This window comes from Coregonus lavaretus (assembly GCF_964263955.1).
Source record: "Coregonus lavaretus genome assembly, chromosome: 27".
NCBI classification, from domain to species: Eukaryota; Metazoa; Chordata; class Actinopteri; order Salmoniformes; family Salmonidae; genus Coregonus; species Coregonus lavaretus.
The window spans coordinates 4,158,487-4,183,835 of NC_140014.1; the positions used below are offsets into that span (position 1 = coordinate 4,158,487).

At 43.8% G+C, this 25,349-nt stretch overlaps 1 protein-coding gene across 1 annotated transcript in view; it reads left to right on the forward strand.

The window, feature by feature from the left end:
• Positions 1–25,349, forward strand: part of babam2 (BRISC and BRCA1 A complex member 2) — a 193,113-nt gene that overhangs the window by 23,958 nt on the left and 143,806 nt on the right. The gene's annotated exons all lie outside the window — the stretch shown is intronic.

Below are 25,349 nucleotides of genomic sequence, written 5' to 3' on the forward strand. Positions count from 1 at the left end.
TTTTATCATAGGTACACTTCAACTGTGAGAGACGGAATCTAAAACAAAAATCCAGAAAATCACATTGTATGATTTTTAAGTAATTAATTTGCATTTTATTGCATGACATAAGTATTTGATACATCAGAAAAGCAGAACTTAATATTTAGTACAGAAACCTTTGTTTGCAATTACAGAGATCATACGTTTCCTGTAGGTCTTGACCAGGTTTGCACACACTGCAGCAGGGATTTTGGCCCACTCCTCCATACAGACCTTCTCCAGATCCTTCAGGTTTCGGGGCTGTCGCTGGGCAATACGGACTTTCAGCTCCCTCCAAAGATTTTCTATTGGGTTCAGGTCTGGAGACTGGCTAGGCCACTCCAGGACCTTGAGATGCTTCTTACGGAGCCACTCCTTAGTTGCCCTGGCTGTGTGTTTCGGGTCGTTGTCATGCTGGAAGACCCAGCCACGACCCATCTTCAATGCTCTTACTGAGGGAAGGAGGTTGTTGGCCAAGATCTCACGATACATGGCCTCATCCATCCTCCCCTCAATACGGTGCAGTCGTCCTGTCCCCTTTGCAGAAAAGCATCCCCAAAGAATGATGTTTCCACCTCCATGCTTCACGGTTGGGATGGTGTTCTTGGGGTTGTACTCATCCTTCTTCTTCCTCCAAACACGGCGAGTGGAGTTTAGACCAAAAAGCTCTATTTTTGTCTCATCAGACCACATGACCTTCTCCCATTCCTCCTCTGGATCATCCAGATGGTCATTGGCAAACTTCAGACGGGCCTGGACATGCGCTGGCTTGAGCAGGGGGACCTTGCGTGCGCTGCAGGATTTTAATCCATGACGGCGTAGTGTGTTACTAAGGGTTTTCTTTGAGACTGTGGTCCCAGCTCTCTTCAGGTCATTGACCAGGTCCTGCCGTGTAGTTCTGGGCTGATCCCTCACCTTCCTCATGATCATTGATGCCCCACAAGGTGAGATCTTGCATGGAGCCCCAGACCGAGGGTGATTGACCGTCATCTTGAACTTCTTCCATTTTCTAATAATTGCGCCAACAGTTGTTGCCTTCTCACCAAGCTGCTTGCCTATTGTCCTGTAGCCCATCCCAGCCTTGTGCAGGTCTACAATTTTATCCCTGATGTCCTTACACAGCTCTCTGGTCTTGGCCATTGTGGAGAGGTTGGAGTCTGTTTGATTGAGTGTGTGGACAGGTGTCTTTTATACAGGTAACGAGTTCAAACAGGTGCAGTTAATACAGGTAATGAGTGGAGAACAGGAGGGCTTCTTAAAGAAAAACTAACAGGTCTGTGAGAGCCGGAATTCTTACTGGTTGGTAGGTGATCAAATACTTATGTAATGCAATAAAATGCAAATTAATTACTTAAAAATCTTACAATGTAATTTTCTGGATTTTTGTTTTAGATTCCGTCTATCACAGTTGAAGTGTACCTATGATAAAAATTACAGACCTCTACATGCTTTGTAAGTAGGAAAACCTGCAAAATCAGCAGTGTATCAAATACTTGTTCTCCCCACTGTACATTAGCTAAATAATTAGCTTAGATGTGCGCTTTTGTGATGCACACTAAGATATTTAGAAACACAAACACTTATTATAATACAGACATACACAAGCCATACTGCAATCCAGTGTTTCCTCTTGAAAAATGTGTAACGGGGGTGGGGAGGGTGGTTGAAGGTCACTTCTGGCGACTTTTTAAAAGGTCATTCTCTAAAATGAATTAAAATAAAATTATGCTGACACCGTCTAAAATACAATTTCCACCTCCAGAAATGAGCCAATAACATATTGGTAAAATTATTTGTAATAATTATTTTGACATGTTGGACCATGTACAGTGCCTTCGGAAAGTATTCAGACCCCTTGACTTTTTCCACATTTTGTTACGTTACAGCCTTATTCTAAAATTGATTAAATAGTTCTTTCCCCTCATCAATCTACACACAATACCCCATAATGACAAAGCAAAAACTGTTTTTTAGAAAGTTTTGCTAATTTATAAAAAATTAAAAACAGATTTACATAAGCGTTCAGACCCTTTACTCAGTACTTTGGCAGTGATTACAGCCTCGAGTCTTATTGGGTAGGACGCTACAAGCTTGGCACACCTGTATTTGGGGAGTTTCTCCCATTCTTCTCTGCAGATCTTCTCAAGCTCTGTCAGGTTGGATGGGGAGCGTTGCTGCACAGCTATTTTCAGGTCTTTCCAGAGATGTTCGATCGGGTTCAAGTCCGGGCTCTGGCTGGGCCACTCAAGGACATTCAGAGACTTGTCCCGAAGCCACTCCTGCGTTGTCTTGGCTGTGTGCTTAGGGTCATTGTCCTGTTGGAAGGTGAACCTTCGCCCCAGTCTGAGGTCCTGTGCGCTCTGGAGCAGGTTATCAAGGATCTCTCTGTACTTTGCTCCGTTCATCTTTGCCTCGATCTTGACTAGTCTCCCAGTCCCTGCTGCTGGTGCCATGTTTCCTCCAGACATGATGATTGGCATTCAGGCCAAAGAGTACAATCTTGGTTTCATCAGGTTTCATGGTCTGAGAGTGTTTAGGTGCCTTTTGGCAAACTCCAATTGGGCTGTCATGTGCCTTTTACTGAGGAGTGGCTTCCGTCTGGCCACTCTACCATAAAGGCCTGATTGGTGGAGTGCTGCAGAGATGGTTGTCCTTCTGGAAGGATCTCCCATCTCCACAGAGGAACTCTGAAGCTCTGTCAGAGTGACCATCGGGTTCTTGGTCACCTCCCAGCTCTAGGAAGAGTCTTGGTGGTTCCAAACTTCTTCCATTTAAGAATATTGGAGGCCCCTGTGTTCTTGGGGATCTTCAATGCTGCAGACATTTTTTGGTACCCTTCCCCAGATCTGTGCCTTGACACAATCATATCTCGGAGCTCTATGGACAATTCCTTCAACCTCATGGCTTGGTTTTTGCTCTGACATGGGACCTTATACAGGCAGGTGTGTGCCTTTCCAAATCATGTCCAATCAATTTAATTTACCACAGGTAGACACCAATCAAGTTGTAGAAACATCTCAAGGATAATCAATGGAAACAGGATGCACCTGAGCTCAATTTCGAGTCTCATAGCAAAGGGTCTGAATACTTATGTAAATAAGGTATTTCTATTTTTTATATTTAATAAATGTGCAGAAATGTCTAAACATGTTTTTGCTTTGTCATTATGGGGTATTGCGTGTAGATTGAGGATGATAAAAAATAAAAATATAAAATTAGAGTAAGGCTGTAATGTAACAAAATGTGGAAAAAGTCAAGGGGTCTGAATACTAGCCTATGCATGGTCCATATTATCAGATATGCTATTAGCAATAAGCATTATCACCTGTAGCCCAAATGATGCAGCATAGTGTCTATAAATAAATAGGCTGAAGCATGGGGTCGCCTATCTTTATTTAACCTATTGGGCTAATCATGAACCAGATCCCAAATGTGATCTTTTAACGAGTTAGCATCCTATTGATACATTTTATGTCCCAAAAAACTTAGCGTAACTTGGGGCATACCACCACCTGGTGTAACACACCCCTGCCTGTACTTCTCACAGAAACCACTTCATGTCACAAATTTTTCCCCAAACACTTTCCCTGCTTGCCGCTACTCTTTCTCAACAAAAAATGTAATCTTTCTCATCACAATATAAGTAATTCCCAATAAATTATTTTGAGGTAGGGTGACGTTTTACCCGAAGTTAACCTACAATTGACATTAAGCCCCACTCTCCCCTATGCACTCACTGCAAATTACAGAGCGGTAAGGTGCTTAACACTGCTAAAAACTCTTTGTTTGAAATGGTGCAGTTCGCGCATATTTAGCAGTTGAGAAATAAAGTATGAATGGAAAGCTGGGATCCCCTCTTTTTAACAAAGGCCATTAAAACTGCTGTTTTTCCCGTGATTGCAAAAATGTTATATTAATTATATTTTTTCCATGTTCTATATTTATTTGGCGTGGCGGCAATGGTTTTGCCGTGGCACGCCGACCACAGCTAAATGACTGCAGCGGAAACACTGCAGCAATCCCTGGGAACTTTCTATTGCAGGTTGCTAGTCTGGTACAGAAAACCCCCTAAAACAAACAAAACAGCTCAGTGTCCAACATATGGATGACCTAAGCAAACCAACCTGTCATGTGTTGCATATATTGTCTCCCCAATAGCCTTAGCAGGTGTCTGTGAGTTAAGTTCAGGGCAGTTGGAAGACGGGGCATTTCTCCAACACAATCTAGGAACAACGTATCACCCCAGAATCCACCAGCACACACACAACTGATTTATGGTACCTATAAGAATACAGTGAAGGGAAGAGTAGAATGGCAACCAGGAATTGGACATAGGGTTGGGCGCTCACTTGTTAATAGGCCTAATGCTTTGTCCCTGTGGAAAACTCCCTGCTGGAAACGGATGCCAGACCAGACGCTGAGAAGCTTGGCAAGAGGCGATTTGTTATTGCTGCTATTACTACAGTCTTAAAGTTGTCCACAGGGTTATTTTTAAAGCCACCTAACAGGGAGAAGTTAAATTCCCCAGCCTGTCAGAGTCTGGGAGACAAGGGGGAGGTATTGCTCACTGTCTCGCAAAACAGCTGCACACATACGGGGAAGCACCTCTATCGCGCCAGTGCTTGGCAGCCCCTCTGTTTATTATTATTTCTGGCCATGTTTTCATAATCCTTACTTTTTCTCTACCCGGGATGTTTTTTCCCCTCTCCTACTTGCTCCTCCTCTTTCTCCATCTTTAGTAAGTGTCGCCCTCCTGCTCTCTTACTCAATAGAACCCTGTTTTCTTAATGCTTCAGTTAATTTCCCACCATTGACTAGTACGCAGACCTCTTCGCCAGTAATCGTTATGAATCAGTTTTTTAAGGAGCCAAATGGAAACCACTCAACCAAGTGACTGAGGAACTTATTTCCTCATAGGAAGAAGAACTTGCAGCAGCTGCATAAACCACCTTTTGACTAACCCTTGGAAAACAGAGCTAATTTGCCATTTTGCACTATTATCCTATTCTCCACGGGATAATGCAATTTGTAGAGGGGAGGAGTATGTTGCAACCTGGGTATGCAGAGACTCCTTTACACCTGACAGCTTCTAGTCTGCTTCAAAGCTATAAGGTAGTTTGGTGATGATCGTGATGGGTTCAGGTGGTGCACACCATTCACGTTACTTGGAAGAACATAGCCTCACAGTGGTGGGTGTACACACACAGTGTGGTTTGGCTCACTGTCCAATTGTTGCATTCATCTTTAGATCTCAGATGGAGATTTGGGCCAAACAGGTTTCTTGGTGCATGCACTCAGGACAGGAAGTGAAGAGACACGAGAGTGCAGCAAGTGTAGGCTGCACAGTTCATCTAAGTACACACACTTTAATATACAAATGAGTCTGGGTCTTGCCAGTGCTGGATCTTGCCAATGCCCACCACTCAAACACTTGCTAATGAATTTAACCATTAATCACACCTCACTCTCTTGACCAAACAACCTATTTATGTAACAATCATGTCTACAACAGGATGCTGAGATTTTCCATTTAATCAACATCCCAACACGTAGCATACCTTTCACCTGTAAACCGTCAATAAAAACATGTACTTAAAGTAGGGCTGGGCGATTTATATCGAATTAATGTTTTAGCTCAATGTTTTAAATGCCTGTATCGCAAGGTTACGTTTTTGGTCGTTTTTATGAGCGTTTGTCGTCTTTTTTTGGGGGGATTACCTTCGCTCCTTCTGTGCTGTGTGCACTGTGCACCTTCCCACTCGCACACAGACACCAAGCCCCTCCCCCTGCCACTCACATAATACCCATAAAACCTAGCGGTCAAACACAGAAAAGGTTCCAATGGTTTTTTTCACCTTTCATTTTTCCCGTAGGGAAAAAGCCACTTCAAACAAAGTCTGTGTTTCATTTAGGTTTTCCCTGGCGTGACGTTTTGATTAATCTCTCACGGACAAGGTAACTTTTATCAATATATTCAGCTACATTTACTCAGATTCGAAAATGCTAATTAGCATCAAAGTAGACATCATGCAAGACTACAATTCCATGCAAGCTGCGGCATGTCATCTCTAGCTGACACCTTTGCTGTCAGCTACAAGCAACCTTGAGCCAAAATGAAAGATATCTTGAACATTTTCATTTACTGCTCCATATTTTATTTAACTTATATATTTTTGCTTATTTATGCATTTGGTCTTGTATCTACAGAATACTATCCTTGTAGCAGTCAGATATTTACAATATGCCATAAATACTAGGTTATTTTTTTCAAAGACGCTAGCTAGCTAGATACCTTCCTAGATGATATTAGCAACATGCCCTTATTTTACCAGATCCTCTTCTCCTTCAGCTGGTGGAGGTCTATATTTAATTCCTTATAATGTCTGCCAACTATATGAACGAGGTGAAATCCATTTCAATTCATGGTGTCAGAATGCACTGCTGTATTAAAGCAATTAAGACCTTGTTGACATTTTCTGATGCAGATTCAAAGCCAGATTAACTAATTGCAGAATGTATCCATAATCATAAATGAACTCCATCAATTACATTGTTTTAAAGAAGTCCAAATAGTTAACAATGCATACATATGCCTTTTTATACATAACATATAAATATCTTACTTGAAGTAAAGATTAAATTATTTATTCATCAATGCCACAAACCTGGGACATCGAAGAGCATCATATGATTCCAAGATGGCGTAGCAGTGCGGTCGTGTTTTTCTGTAGCGTTTGTTTGTAGTGTAGTGTTTTTTTGTCAATTTTGTATATATTTCTCAATTTTACTTTTCATTCTTTAACTAAATATACTTTCCTGCAACCTGCCTCACCCAACGTGGAAAGGATTCTATTATTTCTTTATAACTTTTATCAGAACCTTAAGCTGAAACTAGTCTAGCTGCAACCAAATGGCTGTGGTAGCCAGCTAGCTAGCTACTTGCTATTAGCCACCGTTAGCGTCTTCACCATTGTCCGTGGCCTGCATTACCCACCAGCCAGCACAAGCTCTAGCCTGGACAATTTGTCGGCCAGTCTGCACAGCGTGCTATCGACCCAGAGCATATCGGATTTTCTGCCGGAATCACTGGACCCTAGCGCCAGATCATCGCAACTAGTTAGCTGCAACTGAATGGCTGTTGTAGCCAGCTAGCTAGCTACTTGCTATTAGCCACCGTTAGCGGTCTAAACCATTGTCCGTGGCCTGCACTACCCACCTGCCAGCTCTAGCTCTAGCCTGGACAATTTGTCGGCCAGTCCGCACCGCGTGCTATCGACCCAGAGCATATCGGATTTTCTGCCGGAATCACTGGACCCTAGCGCCGGATCATCGCAACTAGCTAGCTGCAACCGCATGGCTGTTGTCGTTGGCTAATTACCATTGCACCTTAGCAAGCACCAGTTAGCCTTGAGCTAGCCTCGAGCCAGGCCCATCTCCCGGCTATCTACCTCTCTGTCAACCGGACGGGACCTCCTAGTGTTGACACGGAGCCCCGCCGATCCAACACGACTGGTCTGCCGACAAAATCGTCTGATGTGGTTTCAACAGGCTTCCCGTTACGACGTTGACCACGAAGACTCATCTGCTAGCCCCGGCCCGCTAGCACACGCAAGCCGTGGCCTCTTGCTCGACAGTGCTGTAGCAGCCCCCGAACTACCTCCGAACTCTCCTATTGCTGTTCACCGGACCTTATGATAACTCAGCTGTACAGCTGATGCCTGCTGGACTGTTCCTTTATACGGTACCGCATCCTGTTTATGTTTAGCCTCAGCCCAAACTTTGTCGCCATTACCATCTGTTGTCTTAGCTCTCTCGAATAACACCTGTGATTGCTTTATGCCTCTCTCCCATGTCAATATGCTTTGCTTATTGCTGTTTTGGTTATTTCTTATTGTACTATTTCACTGTAGAGCCCCCAGCCCAGCTCAACCTGCCTTAGACAGCTCCTTTGTCCCACTCCCCATACACGCGGAGACCGACTCAATCGGTGCCTTCAGTGATGCTATCTCTTTCATCGTTACCCAACGCTTAGGTTTACCTCCACTGTACTCATATCCTTCCATATCCTTGTCTGTACATAATGCCCTGAATCTATCGGAAATCTGCCCCCCTTTCTCTGTACCCAACGCACTAGAAGAACAGTTCTTAAAGCCTTTAGCTGTATCCTTATTCTATATTATACTCCTCCTCTGTTCCTCTGGTGATGTAGAGGTTAACCCAGGCCCTGTAGCCCCCAATATTACTCCTACTCCCCAGGCGCTATCATTTGTTGACTTCTGTAACCGTAAAAGCCTCGGTTTCTTGCACGTTAACATCCAAAGCCTCCTCCCTAAGTTTGAGTTATTCACTGCGTTAGCACACTCCGCCAACCCTGATGTTCTAGCAGTGTCTGAATCCTGGCTTAGGAAAGCCACCAAAAATTCAGAAATGTCCATCCCCAACTACAACATTTTCCGTCTAGATAGAACTGCCAATGGGGGTGGGGTTGCAATCTACTGTAGAGAGAGCCTGCAGAGCTCTATCATACTATCCAGGTCTGTGCCCAAACAGTTTGACCTTCTACTTCTAAAAATCCACCTTTCCAGAAATAAGTCTCTCACAGTTGCCGCTTGCTACAGACCCCCCTCAGCCCCGAGCTGTGCCCTGGACACCATATGTGAACTGATTACCCCCCCATCTATCCTCAGAGTTCGTATTGCTTGGTGACCTAAACTGGGATATGCTTAACACCCCGGCCAACCTACAATCTAAACTAGATGCCCTCAATCTCACAAATATTATCAACAAACCTACCAGGTACAACCTTACATCTGTAAACATGGGCACCCTCATAGATATCATTCTGACAAATGTACCCTCTAAATACACCTCTGCTGTCTTCAACCAGGATCTCAGCGATCACTGCCATATTGCCTGCGTCCGTAATGGGTCCGCGGTCAAACGACCACCCCTCATCACTGTCAAACGCTCCCTAAAACACTTGAGCGAGCAGGCCTTTCTAATTGACCTGGCCCGGGTATCCTGGATGGATATTGATGTCATTCCGTCAGTAGATGATGCCTGGTTGTTCTTTAAAAGTGCTTTCCTCTCAATCTTAAAAAGCATGCCCCATTCAAAAACAGATACAGTGGGGGAAAAAGTATTTAGTCAGCCACCAATTGTGCATGTTCTCCCACTTAAAAAGATGAGAGAGGCCTGTAATTTTCATCATAGGTACACGTCAACTATGACAGACAAAATGAGAAAAACAAATATTTTTTATGAATTTATTTGCAAATTATGGTGGAAAATAAGTATTTGGTCACGTACAAACAAGCAAGATTTCTGGCTCTCACAGACCTGTAACTTCTTCTTTAAGAGGCTCCTCTGTCCTCCACTCGTTACCTGTATTAATGGCACCTGTTTGAACTTGTTATCAGTATAAAAGACACCTGTCCACAACCTCAAACAGTCACACTCCAATCTCCACTATGGCCAAGACCAAAGAGCTGTCAAAGGACACCAGAAACAAAATTGTAGACCTGCACCAGGCTGGGAAGACTGAATCTGCAATAGGTAAGCAAAAATCTCATAACCACACGGGGGGACCTAGTGAATGACCTGCAGAGAGCTGGGACCTAAGTAACAAAGCCTACCATCAGTAACACACTACGCCGCCAGGGACTCAAATCCTGCAGTGCCAGACGTGTCCCCCTGCTTAAGCCAGTACATGTCCAGGCCCGTCTGAAGTTTGCTAGAGTGCATTTGGATGATCCAGAAGAGGATTGGGAGAATGTCATATGGTCAGATGAAACCAAAATAGAACTTTTTGGTAAAAACTCAACTCGTTGTGTTTGGAGGACAAAGAATGCTGAGTTGCATCCAAAGAACACCATACCTACTGTGAAGCATGGGGGTGGAAACATCATGCTTTGGGGCTGTTTTTCTGCAAAGGGACCAGGACGACTGATCCGTGTAAAGGAAAGAATGAATGGGGCCATGTATCGTGAGATTTTGAGTGAACACCTCCTTCCATCAGCAAGGGCATTGAAGATGAAACGTGGCTGGGTCTTTCAGCATGACAATGATCCCAAACACACCGCCCGGGCAACGAAGGAGTGGCTTCGTAAGAAGCATTTCAAGGTCCTGGAGTGGCCTAGCCAGTCTCCAGATCTCAATACCATAGAAAATCTTTGGAGGGAGTTGAAAATCCATGTTGCCCAGCGACAGCCCCAAAACATCACTGCTCTAGAGGAGATCTGCATGGAGGAATGGGCCAAAATACCAGCAACAGTGTGTGAAAACCTTGTGAAGACTTACAGAAAACATTTGACCTGTGTCATTGCCAACAAAGGGTATATAACAAAGTATTGAGAAACTTTTGTTATTGACCAAATACTTATTTTCCACCATAATTTGCAAATAAATTCATAAAAAATCCTACAATGTGATTCCCGTTCTTGTGATCATTTTGACCCCACGGGGTGAGATCTTGTGTGGAGCCCCAGATCGGGGGAGATTATCAGTGGTCTTGTATGTCTTCCATTTCCTAATAATTGCTCCCACAGTTGATTTCTTCAAACCAAGCTGCTTACCTATTGCAGATTCAGTCTTCCCAGCCTGGTGCAGGTCTACAATTTTGTTTCTGGTGTCCCTTGACAGCTCTTTGGTCTTGGCCATAGTGGAGTTTGGAGTGTGACTGTTTGAGGTTGTGGACAGGTGTCTTTTATACTGATAACAAGTTAAAACAGGTGCCATTAATACAGGTAACGAGTGGAGGACAGAGGAGCCTCTTAAAGAAGAAGTTACAGGTCTGTGAGAGCCAGAAATCATGCTTGTTTGTAGGTGACCAAATACTTATTTTCCACCATAATTTGCAAATAAATTCATAAAAAATCCTACAATATGACTTTCTGGATTTTTTTTCCTCAATTTGTCTGTCATAGTTGACGTGTACCTATGATGAAAATGACAGGCCTCTCTCATCTTTTTAAGTGGGAGAACTTGCACAATTGGTGGCTGACTAAATCCTTTTTTTCCCCACTGTATACTTTTGTACCTGTTTCCTCCAGCATCTTCACAAGGTTCTTTGTTCTGGGATTGATTTGCACTTTTTGCACCAAAATACGTTAATCTCTAGGAGACAGAACGCGTCTCCTTCCTGAGCGGTATGACGGCTGCGTGGTCCCATGGTGTTTATACTTGCGTACTGTTGTTTGTACAGATGAACGTGGTACCTTCAGGCGTTTGGAAATTTCTCCCAAGGATTAACCAGGCTTGTGGAGGTCTACAATTTTCTTTCTGATGTCTTGGCTGATTTCTTTTGATTTTCCCATGAGGTCAAGCAAAGAGGCACTGAGTTTGAAGGTAGGCCTTGAAATACATCCACAGGTACACCTCCAATTGACTCAAATGATGTCAATTAGCCTATCAGAAACTTCTAAAGCCATTACATCATTTTCTGGAATTTTCCAAGCTGTTTAAAGGCACAGTCAACTTAGTGTATATAAACGTCTGACCCACTGGAGTTGTGATACAGTGAATTATAAGTGAAATAATCTGTCTGTAAACAATTGTTGAAAAAATGACTTGTGTCATGCACAAAGTAGATGTCCTAACCAACTTGCCAAAACTATAGTTTGTTAACAAGAAATGTGTGGAGTGGTTGAAAAATGAGTTTTAATGACTCCAACCTAAGTGTATGTAAACTTTTGACTTCAACTGTACATTCTAAGTGATTTCAATGGGTCTTTCTCCATTCTGTTTGTTTATACTGTTCAATCAAACTTCAACCAAAAATATTTCATCAATTTCTGCATTTGCTGCACTCATTTGAGATCATTTCCACACTTCAGCGTAGGACTGCACTATATGTGCAAAAAATCTAGGCTCTATTTTTAACCAAATGTTGCAATTGTGATTTAACTTGTGATTTAGATCAAACACTTGTGAACTGTTGGAATCATGAAATAGAGTGATTATTCTGATTCTATAGTTTGAATATAATGTTGTTTGATGTCACGACAAATGAAAAAGCCAGGGAGGAGTTATTGTGACAGGGTAGGAACCAAAGTGTTGGTCAGTGTTTCCCAGGGTGTCTTATAATCTTTGGCTACATTAAATGTTTTCTCTTGACATATTCATGCTTCCCCAATTCATCTCTGATTTAGTAGATACTGTTGCATAAACAACATGCTGATTTAGGCCTACAGCAGCACTGGTATCAGGCTGTATTAGCTAGCTATGTTTGCTCTGACTCTGTCCAATTATTAGCTACCTAGCTAGCCAGCTAACTACAATTAGCATTAGTGGCTAACACAATTTATTTAGGCACAACTTTCTTAGAAAAGATAAACTAGCTGTTTGCAGACAGTAAGATAGATACACAAACTAATAGTGTCATTATAGAACACTTGGGGATTTATATTAAGGCGCAAAGCAGCATCATTGTCAACATCTTGTTGAATCTGCTGCATTGACCATGCAGACTGAAGAGTGAACGACAAAGCAAGTAATCTCTTGTGGCCAAGAATCCCCTCGCCGCGGCACACAGAACGTGGGCGGGGTCGGCTGTGGCCCGCCACACGTTTTCATTTGCGGAGGCTTTCCAGACAGACAAGCGATGTGCAGAGCTGGGTTCGTATGTTCAGTATGTAAGTATTCAGACCCTTTACACCTTTGGCAGTGATTACAGCCTCAAGTCTTCTTGGGTATGACGCTACAAGCTTGGCACACCTGTATTTGGGGAGTTTCTCCCATTCTTCTCTTCAGATCCTCTCAAGCTCTGTCAGGTTGGATGGGGAGCGTTGCTGCACAGTTATTTTCAGGTCTCTCCAGAGATGTTAGATCGGGTTCAAATCCGGGCTCTGGCTGGGCCACTCAGATACTTGTCCCGAAGCCACTCCAGTGTTGTCTTGGCTGTGTGCTTAGGGTCGTTGTCCTGTTGGAAAGTGAACCTTCGCCCCAGTCTGAGGTCCTGAGCGCTCTGGAGCAGGTTTTCATCAAGGATCTTTCTGTACTTTGCTCTGTTAATCTTTCCCTCGATCCTGACTAGTCTCCCAGTCCCTGGTGCTGAAAAACATCCCCACAGCATGATGCTGCCACCACCATGCTTCACCGTAGGGATGGTGCCAGGTTTCCTCCAGGTGTGACGCTTGGCATTCAGGCCAAAGACTTCAATCTTTATTTCATCAGACCAGAGAATCTTGTTTCACATGGTCAGAGGCGTTTTGGCAAACTCCAAGTGGCCTGTCGTGCGTTTTACTGAGTATTGGCTTCCGTCTGGCCACTTTACCATAAAGGCCTGATTGCTAGAGTGCTGCAGAGATGGTTGTACTTCTGGAAGTTTCTCCCATCTCCACAGAGGAACTCTGGAGCTCTGTCAGAGTGACCATCAGGTTCTTGCTCACCTCCCTGACCAAGGCCCTTCTCCCCCGATTGCTCAGTTTGGCCGGGCGGCCAGCTCTAGGGAGGGTCTTGGTTGTTCCAATCTTCTTCCATTTAAGAATGTTGGAGGCCACTGTGTTCTTGGGGACCTTCCATTTTTTGTACTCTTCCCCAGGTCTGTGCCTCGACACAGTCCTGTCTCGGAGTTCTACGGACAATTCCTTCGACCTCATGGTTTGGTTTTTGCTCTGACAGGTGTGTGCCTTTCCAAATCATGTCAGATCAATTGAATTTACCACAGGTGGACTCCAATCAAATTGTAGAAACATCTCAAGGATGATCAATGGAAACAGGATGCACCTGAGCTCAATTTCGAGTCTCATAGCAAAGGGTCTGAATACTTATGTAAATAAGGTAGTTCTGTTTTTTTTTTTTTTTTTTTTACCTGTTTTTGCTTTGTCATTATGGGGTATTATGTGTAGGTTGATGAGATTTTTATTTATTTAATCCATTTTAGAATAAGGCTGTAACGTAACAAAATGTGGGAAAAGTGAAGGGGTCTGAATACTTTCCGAATGCACTGTTCCACATGAAGGAAAGACTAATGGGTTTATTGAAGGAAAGAGAGAGTCACTGTCTCATCCCTTTACTAGAGTGACACATTTGTTTCGGCATAACCTAATGACTAAATCTTTGTTTTTAATTGGTGGTTATGTGCCTGCTGAACAAAGAGCGCTTATTTGCGGTGAGGAGCGTGCTGAGATAGTGGTTGGAATAGGCTGGAATATGTGATTTAATTACGGCCATGGGAAACACTCAGAGACGGATAAAGCAATGAGGCAAATGGGAGAGATGAGTAGGCCCTAAATGGAGCTGTGCTGGTCTAGAGTCTAGACTTACCAGTGGGTCTGTGGGCGGGTGGATTGAGACTATGGTCTTGCCACCTTGCTGCCTTCATTTTATAGATTTTTTTACATAGTGATTTTGGAAGACTTCAGACCAAATGTAACTTGCTCAGGTTGCATTGCAAGTCGAAATGCTGAATAGTGTTAACAGCAGATCAGTTTAGATTTGGTTTCCATCCAGTAAATTATGGGCCACTCAGATACTTGTCCCGAAGCCACTCCAGTGTACAGTGCTATAAACAGTGCTATAAACAGCCCAAATGGATGCCTTTTGGCCCAACTTGGCTTCCTAATAGAGGTTAGTAGCTCGCTACTACCCTTTCAAAATACCATAATTAGCCACCATCCAAGTCTATAAAGTTCCCTGGTAGAACTTGCCAGCCCCCCTGTTCTCATTGTTTCCCCTTGTTTTCCCCATTTCCCACCAGTCCATTGTGACTACACTCGTCCAACAGAAGAGGCCTATGGGCCATACTCCTGCTAGCTGGTCCCAAGCCTCTTAATTGTTGTAGAGGGGCGTGAGAGGGGAGGGAATGATGTAGCACAATGGAGAGTGGTGTGGCCGTATGCACACACCCAAGCCCGATGACAGACATAATTTACGTAATGACCTCTAGGGAGCTGCTGGGAAGACTGAGGGAAGCGAGGAAACTGACAGGAAGGGAGAGGATGGGAGGGAGACGACTCATTTGGTCACGTGGCAGACTATGTAGTGGTGTACTAGACTGCATGCTGGTTCAAATTTAGAGAATCATTTATTTTGACTGTGATTTGTAGGTCAGTAGAGATTTGAAATTGCAATGGTAGCCAGCATTGTTTCAGTAAAGTTTAAATGGTAGCCCACATATAAACTTTACCGAAACAAACATCAGAGGCCCATGTCGGGTTCAAATGCCAGGGTCAACAATACAGCTCAATTTTCAAAGTCATGGCAAAGTATTTGTTTTTATAACACAGTCTATGGTTTGGTGCTTTCTCTGTGAAGTAGCATCTGGAGTTTTAACCACTACATCCTTGCTGGTCATCTGAAACTGTGTTGCAGTCATCGCAATAATGATTCTCTGTGTGATGGGTTTGCATAAGAGACCGCAGGCAGAAGATTAAGGCATACAGATTGCGACAGTCTGGACTGGTGACAAAGATAACAGGAGGGCTCAGTGTGTTAATCGAAAATCCTATTTCCGTCAATATTTTGTGGCATATTTTTGTAAGTACTATGTTCTTGTCATCTTTCTGTAAAATGAGCGACTTGGAACCAGTCCTGGCAGGCCACTTGAGGGTTTTCTACTGCCTGGTGTCAGTAGACATTACATTTGGTTAACTGGATTACAAAAATGTACTTGTGCCACGGTTGTTTGCTCAAAACAACAGTCATCTATATGGGCTACACTTATCCATACTCTCTAATCTCCCTCTATGCCTTCTACCTCCACTCGCATGCCCCTCTGTCCCTCTTTGTGTCTGTAATTAGTCATTAGGCAGGTTGAGACCTGCCTAGACCTTTACTAAAACAACCCCTTGGGACGGGAGTTTTCCCAGTGCTTTATTCCCAGTGCTTTTCGACCACTGTGTGTGTTTGCGTGTGCACAGGATTTATTCTGGATCAAAAAGGGGCTTAGGTGGTGGGCGTGGTAATGGGCGTGGTAATGGGCGCGGTAATGGGCGCGGTCGGCACGGCTGCATTTTTTTATTTTTATTTAGAGGCTCCCATCTTGTCGGTGTAGACATTTTATTTTTTTGCCAATTTCCTGCAATTCTACACATTTCTTCATGTAGCTGAGATAGCTTTTTACAGTTTTAAAGCACATTTCCTGCCATTCTACACTTTGCCATGGAGCTGAGAGTTTTTTTTTTTCAGTTTTAAAGCTAATTTCCACACAGTCATGCAATCTTCATAGACAAACATTGGCAGTAGAATAGCCTGACTGAAGAGCTCAGTGACTTTCAACGTGGCACTGTCATATGATGCCACCTTTCCAACAAGTCATTTAGTGAAATTTCTGCCCTGCTAGAGCTGCCCCGGTCAACTGTAAGTGCTGTTATTGTGACGTGGAAACATCTAGGAGCAACAACGACTCAGCTGCGAACTGTTTGGACTGAGGTGGCCTGAAAAAACACTTAGGTGGCCTGCCTACCTAATGGCAGAAAAATCCCTGGTCCATGCTTTTGTGCGTGCATGTGTGTGGGCAGCAGTGTGTGTATGTGTGTCTGTGACTGTGAGTGTGTTTACCTGTGTCGCCTCTATGCCCGCTCTCTCTTGCCACAGACCCCAGCATGTCCCTGCCTGTCCTTTCAGACACCACAGCTGATTGGTACAGAGACAGCAGGCTTCTCTCAGCCTAGCTCCATCACAGAAAAAATGACCGCATAAGTCATTTGAGCCAGTCATGATATGTGAATAGCTGATAGCGGATCTAGCGATAGCACACTCACTCCAACCTCACTGACTCTGCATTGAGAATTACCCATATCCAGGAAACACTTTGGGAAACCCCACATTTTGTCTAAGGACAAATCCAGGGCTTTCCAGCATTTTTAGAGACGTAACATCTGTCAGACGTAGATATATAATATAACAAAACAATTAACAGTTGAAACCGAGTTTCACTTTCATCGACAACAACCATATGTTTTTCTTTGTTTAGGGAGAGATAGCAGAGTGCCTGCTACTCTTCTTTCTGAGTGCTTGCTTGTTTGCATTACCACTTGCAAACTGCTAAGGGCTGACAAGTTCTCCTTTACTTTAAAAACAGTACTGGAATTTTGAATGACATGTTCCTGTTATTTGTAACACATGCATTTTAATGACAACTCGACACATCTTATGAGACCTTGCTATGAGTTTGAAGGTTGCCTACTGTATGTTGACTAAACAGGTGAAAAGCAACTAGGAATCTAGCTTATATTACACACACGTGTGTGTGTGTGTGTGTGTGTGTGTGTGTGTCTGTGTGTGCGTGCGTGCGTATAGAAATTCACCCCGATCATTCTTCCTTTCTAATTGTATGTTGGGATGATTCATAAATCTCAGCTGTTACGTGCCTTATTTTGCAGTCAAACAAGGGCATGGGTTCTTATACTTGTTAAGGTAGACCTTCATTGGCATTACTAAATGTTTTGGTTAACCAAAGTTAAATTAGGATGACGTTAGTTAGGATTAAGACTCCTCTGAGATGTTTGGTCTTGTACAATAAGTCATTGGTTCTACTTTGCATTTTCTCAGTGGTATTCAGCCAAATTAAGAATAATCTAAACATGTTGTGAACGTTGCTTCTATCTCCAAACAGTCTTGAATGCTAGGCATAGGGGTGCTCTCCCCTCACTAGTCTAGCTAGGTCCACCTCTATCTCAGTAAACGTGGTAACAATGGACCTCAGATGGCCCATAAAAAGAGTCGCAGTGACCGTGGCATAGTGTACCAACCGTTGTTCCCTTCTTCCTTCCTGCTTTGCGGAATAACGAGTCCCAGGCATTTATTGGAGAGTTTATTATTGGCATAGCTCACTGACAGATCTGGGAAAAGTTTATAGAAATGTTTTCATTACGGCCTGCTATTGTTGCAAGCAGGGACGGTTGATGGGAAGGAGTTTTGGCTATTGTTTAACACCCGCTGATGGATAAGAGGAAGCTGGAGTTCAAAGCATGGAGACAAAGTGAGGACAGGATACCCATGTTGGTCCAGGGGGAGGTATGGATAGAGCGTCTCAGCGTATGAGTGATGATCTATGGCTGGGAAATATGGCCAAAATATCAATATTTTTCTTAATTTTTGACGGTATGACAGTATTAGACGGTATTTTATGTTTTTGAGTAGTAAAAGTTCTACATTTGCTTTATGAGTTGCGCATGACCTTAGGGTGGCAACTCATACATTCTAAGTGATTTCAATGGAGCTTTCTCCATTCTGATTTTGTTTTATACTGTTCAATCAAACTTCAACCAAAAGTTGATCTCATTTGAGATCATTTCCACACTGCCACGTAGGGCTCCACGATATGGGCAAAACATCTAGGCCTTACTTTTAACCACATTTTGCAATTGCGATTTGACATGTGATTTAGATCAAAACACTTGGGTGAACTGTTGGAATCATGGAAATAAAATGATTATTCTAATTCTATATGTAGAATGTAATAGTGGGCACTTTGAATACAGAGTTGTTTGACATGACAACAAATGAAACAAGCTGACAATCTGTACTTTAACTTCATAGTCATTGTATCATTTCAAATCCAAAGTGCTGGAGTACAGAGCCAAAACAACAAAATACTTTTAGAGCTCAATGTATTGTGTAAAATACGGTATACTGCCCAGCCCTATGCTGATCTAGGATCAGCTTTGCCTTTTTAGATCATAATGAATCAGATTATTATGGACAGGGAGGACCTAGTCCTAGATCAGCACTCCTACTCTGAGAGGTTTGATAAATGTGCAATTTGCCTGCCCCGCCCACCTGAGGATCTCTCTTTTTCAGCCATCTATTTCTTGTGTTTGAGGGGTGCAGAATCCACTTGGCACTTAAATCTCACTGGATTGATGGCTTTCATTGTACTCCTGCAACTCTTTCATGCTCTTGCTTGTGCCTGTCGTTTTTTGCCGTTACGACCGCGGAAATGTTTATAATGACCTGTCAAACACACGCCGGTAATGGCTGAAATGGGCTCAATGGAATACATCGTCTTTCCGTCGTTGCATCTATAAGAACGCTAAACCTTCGTCAGGCATTTAACGCATCATATCGACACTTGCATCACAAGAAAGGGAAGAAAGATAACTATTTTGATGGGTGTACATTTTATGTGGAATTGAAAATAGTAATCATTTAATTACAGTTTACATTTTTACAAATTTGATGCGCTGAAATGAAAGCAACTTCCGAAAATGAACACTCAGATTATAGTGATATTATGTCTGATCTCGCAAACTATGTAAAGTATGTATAGATAGGTGTTATCTAGAGCCAAGCGTGTTGAAGTTTTATCTGACGGTATCCTGCTATTGACACGTGTTGAATTATGCAACAGAACGTGACCACAGCAGTAATTAAGGAGGCAATCTAGACAGCACAGGTGAATGCAGGTAGACCTAGACAGAGCAAGTTTTTGGTGGTTGCAGTCCTCTTCCACCCCTTTATGTTAATATATTCATACAGTGCCTTCGGAAAGTATTCAGATCCCATGAAGTTTTCCACATTTTGTTACATTACAGCCTTATTCTAAAATGTATTAAAATGTTTTTTTCCCCCTCATCAATCTACACACAATACCCCATAATGACAAAGATAAAAAAAAACATGTTTTTAGAAATCTTTGCTAATTTATAAAAATAAAAAAAACGGATATAACATTTACATAAGTATTCAGACCCTTTACTCAGTACTTTGTTGAAGCACCTTTGGCAGCGATTACAGCCTCGAGTCTACTTGGGGATGACGCTACAAGCTTGGTACACCTGTATTTGGGGAGTTTCTCCCCTTCTCTGCAGATCCTCTCAAGCTCTGTCAGGTTGGATGGGGAGCGTCGCTGCACAGCTATTTTCAGGTCTCTCCAGAGATATTAGATTGGGTTCAAGTCCGGGCTCTGGCTGGGCCACACAAGGACATTCAGAGACTTGTCCCGAAGCCACTCTTGCGTTGTCTTGGCTGTGTGCTTAGGGTCATTGTCCTGTTGGAAGGTGAACCTTCGCCCCAGTCTGAGGACCTGAGCGCTCTGGAGCAGGTTTTCATCAAGGATCTCTCTGTACTTTGCTCCGTTCATCTTTGCCTCGATCCTGACTAGTCTCCCAGTCCCTGCCGGTGAAAAACATCCCCACAACATGATGCTGCCACCATGCTTCACCGTAGGGATGGTGCCAGGTTTCCTCCAGACTTGACGCTTGAGGAAACCTGGCCATTCAGACCAAATAGTTCAATCTTCGTTTCATCAGACCAGAGAATCTTGTTTTTAGGTGCCTTTTGGAAAACTCCAAGCTTGCTGTCGGGCCTTTTACTGAGGAGTGGCTTCCGTCTGGCCACTCTACCATAAAGGCCTGATTGGTGGAGTGTGGCAGAGATGGTTGTCCTTCTGGAAGGTTCTCCCATCTCCACAGAGGAACTCTAGAGCTCTGTCAGAGTGACCATCAGGTTCTTGGTCACCCCACTGACCAAGGCCCTTCTCCCCCGATTTCTCAGTTTGGCAGGGCGGCCAGCTCTAGGAAGAGTCTTGGTGGTTCCAAACTTCTTCCATTTAAGAATGATGGAGGCCACTGTGTTTTTGGCGACCTTAAATGCTGCAGAAATGTTTTGGTACCCTTCCCCAGATCTGTGCCTCGACACAATCCTCTCTCAGAGCTCTACAAACAATTCCTTCAACCTCATGGCTTGGTTTTTGCTCTGACATGCACTGTCAACTGTGGGACCTTATATAGACAGGTGTGTGCCTTTCCAAATAATGTCAAATCAATTGAATTTACCACAGGTGGACTCCAATCAAGTTGTAGAAACATCTCAAGGATGATCAATGGAAACAGGATGCACCCGAGCTCAATTTCGAAACTCATAGCAAAGGGTCTGAATACTAATGTAAATAAGGTATTTCTGTTTTTTATTTTATTTTTATTTAATCCGTTATAGAATAAGGCTGTAACGTAACAAAATGTTGAAAAAGTCAAGAGGTCTGAATACTTTCCGAAGGCACTGTATATTCAAATACACCCAGTAATATGTATGCAAATGAGGCACATATACTTTTCTTTATTTTAAAACAAAATATAAAAATTATACCTGATACCATTACAAAATGTATAAATAAGTGCATTCTATGTTGAGAAATTGAATACCTGAATTCCCATCAAAATCCCTGAACTTCATTCATTATTTGTCTGTGCCAGTAAAAGGTTTTATGTACTATAATTCAGTCAATACCTGAAGGATTAAAAACATTCTAAAAGTTTTGTGTGTCTTCATCCATTGTCCAACTGTTTCCCCCCATTAAGTCATGTCATGTTGGGCCCAAGCCGTGTGGTTGTCTTTTAGGAACACTACAGGGCTGAGGATTCCATTGCCAAGTGTTTTAAACACATGACAAGAGCAATTTAGTGTGATCTTAGACTTGGCACTTTCCGTGGGCGAAACAGGGCCCACACTTCAATTAGAAGACTAACTGCAGATTAATTTAATACTTGGGAGTTTTTAATGCCTGATACGTTCAAGTCAGCAAGCGATTTATTGGATCAGGTTGCCAGCATATATAAAAATCACATTAAATGCACAAACAAATATTTGCCTTGGCCTATATAATTATCTTTAAATTTCAGATGGCAGCACCCTTCTCTCGTTGCAGCTCAGTGAAATATTGGATCGGCACGGCACAGTCTTTATGGCAGAGGAAGACATAATTCTGTCAGCTTGGGTCTCTTCAGTGAGAGGGGGCCTGGTTCTAAGGCCTACAGCTTGTTCTTGAGAACGTGATTTAACACGTTGTACCCTGTTTTTCCTGACCTTGTTCTATTAGCTCCCTATTTGTTTGGGAATCTGAAATGATACCCAATATGCTGAACGTTTTTGTAATTTCCCCAAGACTGCATCCAAAGAAATGTAATGTCTTCTCTAATGCAATTGCAACAGCCAGTCCTGTGGATTTGTATGCTACCTTCTCAGGGTTGTAGCTAGATTGTGTTTGTCAGTGACCTCTGACCATCTTTATGTAGTCTATTAATTTCCCCCCTTTTTATTAAAATGTTGGTTAAAGGCCCAGTTCAGCCTTTTTATATCAATATCAAGTCATTTCTGGGTAACAATTAAGTACCTTACTGTAATAGTTTTCTATTAAAATGGACAGAAATAGCTTTTTAGCTAAAAACTATTTCACAAGCTGAAATGTTGCTGTCTGGGAGTGGTCTGAGTGGGAGTTTTCTGTAATTGGCAGAGAGGTTTGGAACTCTCTTTGTTATTGGTCTATTAACAAATTTACTGCCTGGTGCTGACACCAGGCAAGCCGAAACTCCCGCCCATGCAAACAGGCTAATTTATAAGGTCCTGTGTAAATTGTATTTTCAACCAACAACAAGGAAATAACGCTTATCAAATTCTTTCACAATTTTACATTGTTAGTTTCATCAGCTGTTGTACAATATGATACAAAACACAGGAAAGCAGAATTTTGAATGCACTGGGCCTTTATAAAAAGGAATTTAAGACCAGCCTCTCCCTCAACGTGACCAAGACAAAGGAGATGATTGTGGACTACAGGGGAAAAAAAGAGGACTGAGCACACCCCCATTCTCATCGACGGGGCTGTAGTGGAACAGGTTGAGAGCTTCAAGTTCCTTGGTGTCCACATCACCAACGAACTATCATGGTCCAAACACACCAAGACAGTTGTGAAGAGGGCACGACAAAGCCTATTCCCCATCAGGAGACTGAAAAGATTTGGCATGGGTCCTCAGATCCTCAAAAAGTTCTACAGCTGCACCATCAAGAGCATCCTGACTGGTTGCATCACCGCCTGGTATGGCAACTGCTCGGCCTCCGACCGCAAGGCACTACAGAGGGTAGTGCGTACGGCCCAGTACATCACTGGGGCCAAGCTTCCTGCCATCCAGGACCTCTATACCAGGCGGTGTCAGAGGAAGGCCCTCAAAATTGTCAAAAAAAACAGCCATCCTAGTCATAGACTGTTCTCTCTGCTACCGCACGGCAAGCGGTACCGGAGCGCCAAGTCAAGGTCCAAAAGACTTCTCAACAGCTTCTAACCCCAAGCCATAAGACTACTGAACAGCTAATCATGGCAACCCAGACTATTTGCACTGCCCCCCAACCCTATCCTTTTACGCTGCTGCTACTCTGTTAATTATTTATGCATAGTCACTTTAACTCTACCCACATGTACATATTACCTCAATTACCACAACTAGCCGGTGCCCCCGCACATTGACTCTGCACCGGTACCCCCCTGTATATACAGTGGGGGAAAAAAGTATTTAGTCAGCCACCAATTGTGCAAGTTCTCCCACTTAAAAAGATGAGAGAGGCCTGTAATTTTCATCATAGGTACACGTCCACTATGACAGACAAAATGAGAAAAATATATCCAGAAAATCACGTTGTAGGATTTTTAATGAATTTATTTGCAAATTATGGTGGAAAATAAGTATTTGGTCAATAACAAAAGTTTCTCAATACTTTGTTATATACCCTTTGTTGGCAATGACACAGGTCAAACGTTTTCTGTAAGTCTTCACAAGGTTTTCACACACTGTTGCTGGTATTTTGGCCCATTCCTCCATGCAGATCTCCTCTAGAGCAGTGATGTTTTGGGGGCTGTCGCTGGGCAACACAGACTTTCAACTCCCTCCAAAGATTTTCTATGGGGTTGAGATCTGGAGACTGGCTAGGCCACTCCAGGACCTTGAAATACTTCTTACGAAGCCACTCCCTTCGTTGCCCGGGCGGTGTGTTTGGGATCATTGTCATGCTGAAAGACCCAGCCACGTTTCATCTTCAATGCCCTTGCTGATGGAAGGAGGTTTTCACTCAAAATCTCACGATACATGGCCCCATTCATTCTTTCCTTTACACGGATCAGTCGTCCTGGTCCCTTTGCAGAAAAACAGCCCCAAAGCATGATGTTTCCACCCCCATGCTTCACAGTAGGTATGGTGTTCTTTGGATGCAACTCAGCATTCTTTGTCCTCCAAACACGACGAGTTGAGTTTTTACCAAAAAGTTATATTTTGGTTTCATCTTACCATATGACTGTCACGGTTTCGGCCGAGGCGGCCCCTCCTCCTTGTTCGGGCAGGTTTCGGCGGTCGTCGTCTCCGGAGTACTAGCTGCCACCGTTCTATGTTTCTTGTTTGATTGGTTTTGTCTGTTTGTCACACCTATTTTGTGTTATGTCTCATTAAGCACCCTATTTAGTTCCTTGTTGTTAGTTTAGGTGTTGTGTGTAATTGTTCCTTGTCGTGTTGCTGCGCTACCTGTTTTGGTGCGCTATTTTGTAGCTTACCTCCTTGTTTGTTTTAAGGAGAAGATTACGCACATGTTTAGTGCGCCCGTTTGTGTACGCCTGTGCGCGCTTTTCTCGCCTCCGGGCTGTTTTTGGATTATATTTTGTGTGATCTACTAAAGTCTTTGTTGGACTTAACTTCTGCGTCCTGCGCCTGATTCCACACCACACCTACCTACAGCAACTCTTGACAGAATTACACACCTTCGAATGGAATCAGCAGGAGCACCCACCGACATCATGGAGGAGCGTCTCCGAGGTCAAGATGATCGGATTAATCAGATCGGGCACGCTTTGGACCGGGTGATGAACATTCTCCATCGTTGGGAGACCAGCGATGTACCCACACCTCCACCTACCGCACCATCACCCTCGGTCAACCCGCCCGTCCAACAACCGGAACCCAGTGGGATTCGGCTCTCGCTCCCGAGGGCGTACGACGGCACCGCTGCCGGGTGTCAGGGGTTCCTGTTACAGGTAGAGCTCTACCTTGCCACCATACACCCGGCGCCCTCGGGATACGAGAGCGTTTCCGCCCTCATCTCCTGTCTCACCGGCAAGGCGTTGGAGTGGGCCAACGCCGAATGGAGGGGAATAGACGCCGCCACAGTCACCTATGCGGAGTTCTCCCGCCGCTTCCGTGCGGTCTTCGACCATCCACCAGAAGGGAAGGCGGCGGGGGAGCGTCTATTCTACCTCCGACAGGGGATGAGGAGCGCTCAAGAGTTTGCGCTGGAGTTCCGGACTCTAGCGGCAGATGCAGGGTGGAATGAGCGGGCCCTCATAGACCACTTTTAGATGCAGCCTTCGGGAGGACGTCCGCAGAGAGTTAGCGTGCAGGGATACTACACTAACATTTGACCAGTTGGTGGACATGGCCATTCGGCTGGACACCCTGCTCGCGACCCGCGGACGTCCCAGGTGGGGGCCGCCCATTCCACCCTCCATCGGGCTCGGCTCGGAGGTGCTGGCGCTAGAGGGAGGAGTAGAAGGAGCCCGAGGGGGGCAGTCTCCTGCACCAACTGTGGCCGCGGAGGGCACACCGCGGCTAGGTGCTGGGGAGGGTCCCCTG